Raw genomic sequence first — 11,321 nt, 5'->3', positions numbered from 1 at the left:
AGCTATCTCCATAGGTGGAGCTGTTGGCTGAATTACGCCCTCTGGTGATAGATCGGTGTTAGTAGCAGCCTCCTGTTGTTGCTTCCCCCCTGATAGCTGTTTCTCCTCTAAGCTTTCTTCCTTTAAATTTTCTTCCTCTGTCTGACTAGCTTGAGAGACCTTCTCTTTTGCTTGATCTAAATTGTCTTTCTCCATGGTTTGAACCTCTAACAATTTATTTAACACTCTTTCAGTTTGTTTTTTACTAATTTCTAATCTGTTACAAAGATAACGCAACCCAAAAAGATAACACAAAACAAGACCGAAACAGAATGAAACAAAAATGGAACAAAAAATCGTTGTATCAATTTTCCTATTTTCTGGACATGTGCATTTGTGGTCTATTTCTATCTCTTCCTCAGGGGCAAACAACTTCAAACCTTGAGCCAACCATTTTTCCCAGTCTGCCTGAGAAAATTCTAGGGATAGGCAGCTTGAAACAAAACCAAAACAAATCAAAGCAAGAACATATTGTTTTTTAAAATGGTCACCCATTCTCTTGCCTTCCCTTAGGGGTAAGCAATTTCACTTACCCCGAAGCTTCAGACGTTCCCCGTCCGGGCCGCCAAATGCCGCAGTCTGGCTGGGCACAAATCACGAGCCACTAAAGCAGGAACAAATTTTATTTTTTCTACTGCAAGAAAAAACCTCACACACGCTCCTGGGGAATCCTCCCGAAAAGCCACGAGGCTCCTCCAGCAACCCCCAGCCGGAAATAACTATCCGGGAAAACCCTCCTCCTGCACTTCGACAACCAATGGGAACTCCCGGGGAATCCCCATGAGAACTAAAAATAGCGCGAGAACTCAAAATTAGCACTAGAACTCAAAAGTAGCGGCAGAGGCGGATATTAACGCCTTGCCTGTCAATCAATACTGTTGGCAAAATGCCAGGGGCCATACAGACTCGGCTGTGGCTCTCAGCACTGTATGAACCAAACCTTCATCAAAATATACAACACTATCATTGCTCCCAGAAGATTACCTAGTTGCCCTTCCAGCCAATTTCTGAGCCCAATCCCATCAAACAATACTGTTTGGATTTTATATATATATTTTTTCAGAATATACTATTTTTGTCTGTTCTGAATACTATCTATATATAATTAGTTGTAGAAGGACACAATACCTTTTATTTAATAATTTATTTTTATGTGGTGCTGAGGATCAAACCCAGTCCCTCACATGTGCTGGGCAAGCACTTTACCACTGAGCTACAACCCAACCCATAAAATGTACTCTTTTGCAGGTAATTTCTTTCACTCAGTATAATGTTTTGAGATTCATCCAGGTTCTTACATTAATCAGTAGTTTCTTTTGGGGGGGTACTGTGGATTGAACCCAGGAACACTCTGTCATTAAGCTGCAACCCCAGCCCTTTTTTGTTAATGGTTTGTTGTTTTATTTTGTTTAGTACCAGGGATTGAACTCAGGGACACTCAACCACTGAGGCCACTCCCCAGCCCTATTTTGTACTTTATTTAGAAACAGGGTCTCACTGAGTTGCTTAGCACCTTGCTTTTGCTGAGGCTGGCTTTGAACTTGTGATCCTTCTGCCTCAGCCTCCCAAGCTGCTGGGATTACAGGTGTTTGCCACTGAGCCTGGCCTTTTTTTTTTTTTTTTTTTTTTTTTTAAGACAGACTCTAGCTAAATTGCCAAGTGTCTTGCTAAATTGCTGAGGTTGGCCTCAAAGTTGGGATCTTTCTGCCTCAGTATCCAAAATTGTGGGGATTGCCAAAATGTGCCACCATCAGTAGTTTGTTCCCCTTTACTGTTGATTAGAATGCCATCGTATGAATATTGTTTACGAATTTTTCCAGCAATGAACACTTGGTCTCTTTTCAGTTTTTGGCTTTTATGAATGAAGTTGCTATTAATATTTGTGTAAAGTCTTTTTGTGGATATATCCTTTCATCTCTCTTTGGTTTATTGTTTAATTTTCATTTCACTGCTTACTAGTTAAATTGAACATATCTTTATAGAACACATATTTCATTTTGTACATTTTTATTCATATCCTTTGTTCATTTTTCAACTGAGTTGTTTGTCCTTAATTCTTTTTTTCTTAATGCTCTTATTTCTGATAGTAATAATGTGTCTCTTACATTTGTAAATATCTTGTCTTTTCACTTTGTTTATAGTGTTTATTCTTATGCAGAAGTTTTAAATTTTAATGTAGTTGAATTCATTATTTTTTTCTTTTACAGTTTGTACTTTATTCATCTATTTAAGACAGTGGTATTCAATCTGAGGTACACAATCCCAAGGGTTACTAAGAAGACTGTCTATGAAGTTCAAGTGTATGAATGGCTTTGATGGACTTGATTTCTATATCCTCAACTTCTATTATCTCCTCTTTTCTTTTCTTTCTTTTTTTCTATTTTTAGTACTGGGGATTGAACCCAGAAGCACTTTACCACTGAGCCAGATCCCGGTCTTTTTTTCTTTTTCTTTTTTTTTTTTTTTTTTTTTTTTTTTTTAGAGACAGGGTCTCACTAAGTTGCTTAGAACCTCACTAAGTTGCTGAGGCTGGCCTCAAACTTGTGATCCTCCAGTCTCACCCTCTCAAGTCACTGGGATTACCGGCATGCTCCACCATACCCAGCTCCATATCTCCTCTTCTCCTAAACTGAAGTATCCCAGAATGCCTGTGTGGTGGCCTCATTCTGGGGTTCCTTTCCCATACCTTTCCTTGCACAACTACTTCTATCACTTTTTCCCAACTTTAATCGGTATTGTTCATTACTCCAAGTGTGAAAGCTCTGGTGAGCCAAACAAAGAGGTAAATTAAAATACTAATGTTCTAAAGTGTACATACTGTATTTTTATGAAATTGTCAGATGAGGATAACTTATTTCCAGTGGAAAAATCAGAAGAGTAATTGCTTCTGGGTGGGACTGATACTCAACTACCTTCAAAACATGGTAGTGGGAAGGGAGAGCAAAGTAAATAATTTGCATGCTGATGTATTTAGAAGTAAACAATATTAATATCTGAAACATACTTTTCAATGCATAAAAACAAAATAGTTTAGTGGATGGATAAAGAGATGAGTAGAAGGAAAGACAGGTAAGAAAGAAAATCACAAAATTCTAATTGTAAGTGGGAAAGGACATAAATTACTGGTGCTGAGAAAGCCTCTTCTAATAAAACTCTTATGTCTTTCTCTGTTCCTGAGAGATAGGCCCATGAGTAAAAAACAAGAGCATTTTGGTAAGACATTCTGAAGGTGACAGAGCCTTATTTCATCCAGGCAACAAATTAGTGGCAAGACTCTGTGCTTCATCTATCTCAGAATTCAAAATGCAATAGTTGTTACAAAGAATGCATCAACATATTTTATTGGAATTGAAAAACAAACACTCAGACTTTTAAAAACAATATGTCTTACTTGACAGTTTTTTTTTTTTTAAGAGTAGGACCGACTCTGCCAATTAGATTACATGGTAGACATTTTCCATAAATTGAATGAACTGAAATCAGCAGATCCAAAGTTTTAATGAAAATGTATTTAAAGCACAAAAAATGTACTTAAAGTTAGGATAGAAGCACTTTGTTTTAAAATACTATAATGGGAGCTGGGCACAGTGGCACACATCTGTTATCCCAGAGACACTGAAGGCTTAGGCAGGAGGATTAGAAGTTCAATGCCAGTCTGAGCAATTTAGGGAGAGACTATCTCAAAATAAAAAGGACTATGAGCTGGGCATGGTGGCACATGCCTGTAACCAGCAGCTCTGGAGGCTGAGGAAGGAGGCTTGCAAGTTCAAAGCCAGCCTCAGCAAAAGTGAGGCAATAACAAAATCAGTGAGACCCTGTCCCTAAATAAAATACAAAATAGGGCTGGGGATGTGTCTCAGTGGTTGAGTGCCCCTGAGTTCAATCCCTGGTACCAAAAAAAAAAAAAAAGATAAAATTGAATAGGGAGGTGGAGTAGAATTAAATTTTATATATATATATATATATAAACTTCCTAGCTGTTAACACAGAATTTAGTCCCATAATTTACGTATTTTATTTACTTATTTTGGTATTGGGGATTGAACCAGGGGCACTTAACCACTGAGCCACATGCCCAGCTTTTTTTTTTTTTTTTTTTTTTTTTTTGAGACAGGATCTTGCTGAGTTGCTTAGGGCTTTGCTAAGTTGTATTCCTTAATTTTTACATGGATGATAGTGGTAACCAAAACACTATAGTGTTTAGGTTTCATTTTTTGGAGGGGTACCAGGGATTGAACTTTATAGTTCAAATCTTTATATCTTTATAGTGAAAACTTTCAAAATCTTATTTCTAGCTTTTCGAAATACATAGTACGGGTACCTGTAGTCATCCCATTGTGCAATAGCACACTGTTGACTTAGTTAGCTAGAGATGACTGGGAATAGAAGGCAGAGATGAGAGAGAAGAACAGCTATGGGCCTCTGGCTGGGGATTGACCCAGAAGTATCAGTCTTCCGCCACATTCCAGAAAGAGACCCAACACCATCTCCCATAGATTTACGGGCTACGGGCACACAAAAGTCCCCAGAGTCACACATGTACCCACAACCTTTGACAAGAGTCATTGACTGTCATATGACCTTCCACTAGCGGCGCTAGTCCAGAGAGGGCAAATTGACTCAAGTACTCAGGCCACACCATTTTAACACAGCAAATGGGCAACAGCTACACAAAGTACCAGCCCCAAAGAGGTGTGGCTACCTGCCACCCCAAGGTTTCACACCACTGCAAGTTTCTATGCCCTGTCCTAATGGAAGCAAAAACCCTAGGCATTTTGGCCCATTTCTATCCCTACCCATCTCTGCAGAGTGTATTTCACCTTCTCTTGCCTTTCCCTCATCTTATAGTAAAGCTGATCTAAAAACTATTTCTGTCTTGCTGTACTTCTGTTTCTGCACCAGGGTAATTGCCCTGATTTCAGGCATTTCACCCAAGGATTAAGGATCAGCCCACAGTAAAATATCAACCTCCTGTAACAGAATTTCTTGCTCCTATCTAACTGTAACACAGTACACATCCATCAGCCTTTCCTTGTCCACCCCCTTCCCAATCTACCCAGCATCTGGTAACCAATGTTCTTTTGTCAACTTCTGTGAGATTAATCTTTTAAATTCCATATGTAAGTGAGGTCATGTAATATTTGTCTTTCTGTGCCTAGTTTATATCACTTATAAGTGATCTCCAGTTCTATCCATATTGGTGCAAATGACAAGATTTCTTTCTTTTTATGGCTGAATAGTATTCCTTTGTGTATACAGACCACATTTTCTTTATCAATTCATCAGTTGATGGACATTTGAATTGTTTCCATTTCTTGGCTATTGTGAAGAGTGCTGCAATGAACATGGGAGTGCAGATGTGTCTTTGACACAGTGATTTCAATTTCTTTGGATATACATCTATAAGTGGGGTTGCTGGGTCATATGGTAATACTATTTTTAATTTTTTGAGGAGCCTCATACTTTTCTCCACAATGGCCATACTAATTTACATTCCCACAAACAACATGCAAGAATTTCCTTTTTTTTTTTTGCTGGGCACAGTGGTTAATACCTATAATACCAGTGACTTGAAAGCTGATGGAGGAGGATCACAAGTTCAAATCCAGCCTCAGCAACTTACCAAGGCCCTAAGTAAGTAAGTGAGACCATAAACAACTTAGTGAGACCCTAAGCAACTTAGCAAGACCCTATCTCAAAATTTAATTTTTTTTTTTTTAACAAAAGACTGGGAATGTAGCTCAGTAGTGAAGTACCCCTGGGTTTAATCCCTGGTGCCTCCCACTCAAAAAAAATTCCCTTTTCTCCACATCCTTGCTAGCACTTGTTGTCTTTAGTCTTTTTTGATAATAGCCATTCTTACTAGACAGAGGTGATATCTCTTTATGGGTTTGTTTGTTTTTGTGGTATACTAAGGATGGAACCCAGGGGAGCTTTAACACTGAACTACATCCCCAGTCCTTCCTATATTTTTAAGATAGGATCTCACTAAATTGCTGAGGCTTGCCTGAAACTTACGATCCTCCTGACTCAGCTTCCCAAGTCTCTGGGATTACAGGCACGCCCTGCTGCAACCAGCTTTACTCAAATGTCTTATTTTGAGAAATGTCTATTTAGGCTTATTGCAATTTTTAAAATCAGTATATTTGTTTTATGCTATTGAGCTTTTTAAATTCCTTATATATCCTGGATATTAACCCTTTGTCAGATGTATAGTTTATAAATATTTTCTCCCAATCTGTAGGTTGTTTCTTTACTCTGTTGATTATTTTCTTTGCTGTACTAAAGAGTTTTAGCTCGGTGTAATCCCATTTATCTATTTTTGGTTTTGTTTACTGTGCTTTTGGGGTATTGTCAACAAAATTCTAGTCCATTTCAATGTCCTGAAGAATTTCCCCTTTATTTTCTTTCCTTAAAATATTTTTTATTTGTAGATGGACACATGCCTCTAGCCTATTCCATTTATTTTTATGTGTTCCAATCCATGAACACAGGATATCCTTCCATCCTTTCTTGTGTACTTTTCAATTTATTTCATCAATATTTTACAATTTTCAATGTCTCTTTTAATATTTCTTTCTCCTGTTTGGTTAAATTTATTCTTAGATATTTTATTGTTTTATAGCTATTGCAAATGGAATTGCTTACTTGATTTCTACTTGAGATAATTCCATATTGGCATATAGCAATACTACTACTTTTTATGATAATTTTATATCCTGCAAATTTGGTGAATTCATTTATTAGTTTTAACAGTTATTTGATGGAATCTTTGAGGTTTTTTTTTTGGGGGGGGAGTACCAGGGATTGAATTCAGGGTCACTCAGCCACTGAGCCACATCCCCAGCCCTATTTTGCATTTTATTTAGAGACAGGGTCTCACTGAGTTTCTTAGTGCCTTACTTTTGCTGAATATAGCTTTCAACTCGCTGAAGATGGAACCCAGGGCCTCACATATGCTAGGCAAGTGCTCTACCACTGTGCCACAACTCCAGCCCTGGAAAAGATTCTTGATGTGATTTCAATTTTTAAAAATGTGTTGGGACTTGTTTTGTGGCCTATCATATGACCTCTCCTATAGAATGTTCCATGTGATCGTGAGATAGCAACATTTCTTGACTGGCTCACCCATTCTTTCATCACTAATTTGTTATGCACATTGGTCATATATCAAGTTTCCACGTGGGTCTGTTTCAGGCATTCCTTTCTGCTTCATTAGTTTGTTTGGTCTATTTGCCTGTGTTTGAGCTACACCGTGTTGTCTAAATTACTGTAGCTTTTATAATAATCTTGCTATCCAGCAAGTCTTCCCCACCTTGTTCCTCTTCTTCAAAATTATTTTGGCTATTCTTGTCTGTTCTTCCATTTGAATTTTAGAATTATTTAGTCAAATTTTGTTAAAGTCTCTTTGAAATTTTTATTACTATTATGCAGGATGTTTATTTGGATTCATCTGAGGAAAATATCTGTATAATATTAAGTTTGCCAATCCATAAATATTGTGGCAGACAGCTGGTTACCTATCCAAAATTCATAATTTCTTCCTTCTCAACAGAATATTGATTTATTCTGGCCAGGCATGGTGGCACACACACACCTACAATCCCAGTGGTTTGGGAGGCTGAGGCAGGAGGATCATGAATTCAAAGCCAGCCTCAGCAACTTAGCAAGGCACTAAAGCAACTCAGTGAGATCCTGTCCCTAAATAAGATATAAAAAGGGGGCTGGAGATATAGCTCAGTTGGTAGAATATTTGCCTTGCTTGCACAAGGCCCTGGGTTCAATCCCCAGCACCCCCCCAAAAAAAAGATATTAAAAAAGGGCTACGGATGTGTCTCAGTGGTTAAGAGCCCCCCTGGATTCAATTCCCCACGCCTTACAAAAACCAAAAAGTATTGATTTATTTTTTTTATTGGTTGTTCAAAACATTACAAAGCTCTTGACATATCATATTTCATACATTTGATTCAAGTGGGTTATGAACTCCCATTTTTACCCCGTATACAGATTGCAGAATCACATTGGTTACACAACCACGTTTTTACATATTGCCATACTAGTGACTGTTGTATTCTGCTATCTTTCCTATCCTCTACTATCCCCCCTCCCCTCCCCTCCCATCTTCTCTCTCTACCCCATCTACTGTAATTCATTTCTCTCCCTTGATTTTTTTCCCTTTCCCCTCACATCCTCTTATATGTAATTTTGTATAACAATGAGGGTCTCCTTCCATTTCCATGCAATTTCCCTTCTCTCTCCCCAAAGTATTGATTTATTCTAGTTGGTAATGTGGCCAGATAAAAGACACTTGGGTGTTTAGAGATGTAGCTCAGCAGTAGAGCACCTGCCTAGCATGCATAAATCCTTGAATGATCCCCAGCACTGCAAAAAAAAACAAAACAAAAAGAGTACACTTTCCATTCTATTCTTCTTTGTAACTAGGAGTAGCCAATGATAAGTGCAAATTCCATAAGGCTTTTGGGATGCATCTTTAAAGGGTCCTGGCTTAGATTGTAAATCTGCTCTTTCACTTATACCTTCCTCTACTTCCTCCCATAACTCTTAAAAACATGCCTTTACAGTTCATTCACACGGCCACTGTCTCTTCTGGAATCTTCCTCATTTTTAGGGTCACTGCAATGGTCTCCTAAGTCATCTTACCACCTTGATCTTATAATTCCATACTTCAGAACTGAGACAAAATAAATTTCTGTTGTTTAAGCTACAGTATTTCTGGTCTATTGTTATGGTAGCCCAAACAACTAAGACAGAAGAATTTTACCCTTGTCTTGACTACCTCTCTAGAGCTTTAGTTCCCTATCAAAGTTTTTTCATCCCTGCATCAGTTACTAATACCACTACCAATTTCTTGTTTTGAGACCTTGGGCAACCTAGACTCTCTATCCCCAGTATTCTTATTGTAAAATGGGTATAACAAATTACTTCCCTTATAAGTTTGCATGAGGACTAAGGGTAACTGTCTATTGTTAAAATTTTTTCATATTTGTTAAAGAATATACTTTATTCAGGACTATCACAATATGTATAGGAACAACTACAATGGGATTTTCAGTAGAGGGGAGAGATTACATTAAATTCCAAATACAGCAAGGAAAAGTGGAAAGACAAGAAATGGGGTAGAGGGCTGTGGCTCAGTGGTAGGGCGCCAGCCTAGCATATGCAAGGCACTGGGTTCAATCCTCAGCACCACATAAAAATAAATAAGGAAATGTTGTAGGGGTCAGTGGATAGAAAATTACCAAGAAGACATACTAATACTAGAGGAATTTTTCTAGGTAGATGCAACAGGATTCCTGCTGGAGGTAGACCAGAGTGATGAGTAGGAGATGGCTGTGACCCTCCCATCCCCTTCAGCTGTGGCTATAAATTAAGGAGATAGATACCAGATGTGCAGGAGTGATGGGGATAAAGAAAAGACAGATACACATAGGGAGAAAAATCTAGGGCCAGGTGGGTAGCCAAGCCCTGGTGAGGCTTGACTGACTCAGAACTAGCTCAGCAAGTTTATTATATGGGTTTAATCATCAAAAAAAAAAAAAAAAAAAAAAACTTTGTGGAAAAGTTTCAGCAAAGCAGGCAATATGAAGGATGCAGGCCTGGAAAGACATAAGGGTCATCTTGTTTTACTCAGAATCCTCTATCCCTGAGAGAAGGTGAACTCAAGGCCTTGACTGATAGAGCCATGTGCCTTTGCATGTAGCCACCCCTGGCCAGTGTTGCCATAGTAACTGGAGCATCTTGAACTGCACCTTGGCACAGGCAGCTCCCAGCACAAACACAGCCACGAAAATCAGACAAACTATGATTCAAATCACTGCTCTCCACAGGGGATGAGGAATTTGATCAGATATCGAGGGTGATCTGCTGCTAAGGGTGTGGTATTTTTACTAAACAGACTCAGCAGAAAACTGGACTAAGTGGACCTAGGACACAGTCTCATTTCAAAGCCAGGTCAGAAAGAAAGAAGAGTCTGACTCAGGTTTGGTCAAGGAGAGAGTCTTTTTCACTATGTAACACATTTAAAAAACTGTGAACATAATAAACATAATAAACATTCAGTAAATGTTAGCAGCTACACTCCAGCCATAAGGTTTTTGTTGTTGTTGTTACTGAGATTTTTTTTTCCTTGTAATACTAGAGATTTAACCCAGGAGAGTTCTACTTCTAAGATACACCCATAGCCCTTTCAATTTTCTTAATTTTATTTTGAGATAGTGTCTTGAACTCAAACTTGGGATCCTCCTGCCTCAGCCTCCTGAGTACTGGGATTACAGGCATGTGCCACCAAGCCCAGCTCCATAAGGTATTAACTGCCATTTCCCACTGCATGTTATTTTGCTCCACTTCTATGCATTGGCACATGCTGACTTATTTTAGAATGCTTTACTCCCACTACTTCGTCTAAATAACTCTTGAGGGCTGGGGATGTGGCTCAAGCGGTAGCTCGCTCGCCTGGCATGCGTGCGGCCCGGATTCGATCCTCAGCACCACATACAAACAAAGATGTTGTGTCTGCCGAAAACTAAAAAAAATAAATAAATATTCTGTCTCTCTCTCTCTCAAAAAAAAAAAATTAAAAATAAATAAATAAATAAATAACTCTTGATTGTCCTTCAAGTCTGAATTCTTGGGGTGTTACTCAGTGGTACAGTACTTGCCTAGCATGCTTGAAGCCCTAGATTCCATATCCACCACCACAAATAAAGAAAGAAAAATCAAAAAGAAAAAGATGGAATCTTTGGGGGAGACAGTTCTGATCTGGGCCCTGGGCCCTTGCTCTGGTTCCCACAGCCCTGTTCTTGCCTCCTTCCTGTGTTTGCACCCACCACTGCAGGGATTTAGATAGAGGAGCAACCTGACGTGGCTTAAGTACCAACTATATACAAGCACCCTTCTAGATTCTGAATCAAAACAAGAATAAAAGCCAGATACTGTAGTTGAGGCACTCTGAGAGGCTGAGGCAGGAGAATCTCAAATTCAAGGCCAGCCTGGGCAACTTAATAAGATCTGAATTAAAAAGAAAAAATAAAAAGGGTTAGGGCTGGGGATATAGCTCAGTGGTTGAGCTTTTGCCTATCATATACAAAGCCCTGGATTCAACCCCCAGTACAGCTAAACAAAAACAAAAAGGCTGGGCATGTACTCAGTGGTAGAATGAGTGTCCTGGCTTCAATCCCTAGTGAAAAAAAAAAGAACAAGAATAAGAGGAACACAGGTCATAGAGTTACTGAGAAGATTATGAGAGATAAGGTGTGCCAAGC

Source organism: Urocitellus parryii, chromosome X (genome assembly GCF_045843805.1).
Source record: "Urocitellus parryii isolate mUroPar1 chromosome X, mUroPar1.hap1, whole genome shotgun sequence".
Taxonomy (NCBI): Eukaryota; Metazoa; Chordata; class Mammalia; order Rodentia; family Sciuridae; genus Urocitellus; species Urocitellus parryii.
This window is presented reverse-complemented; position numbering follows the sequence as displayed.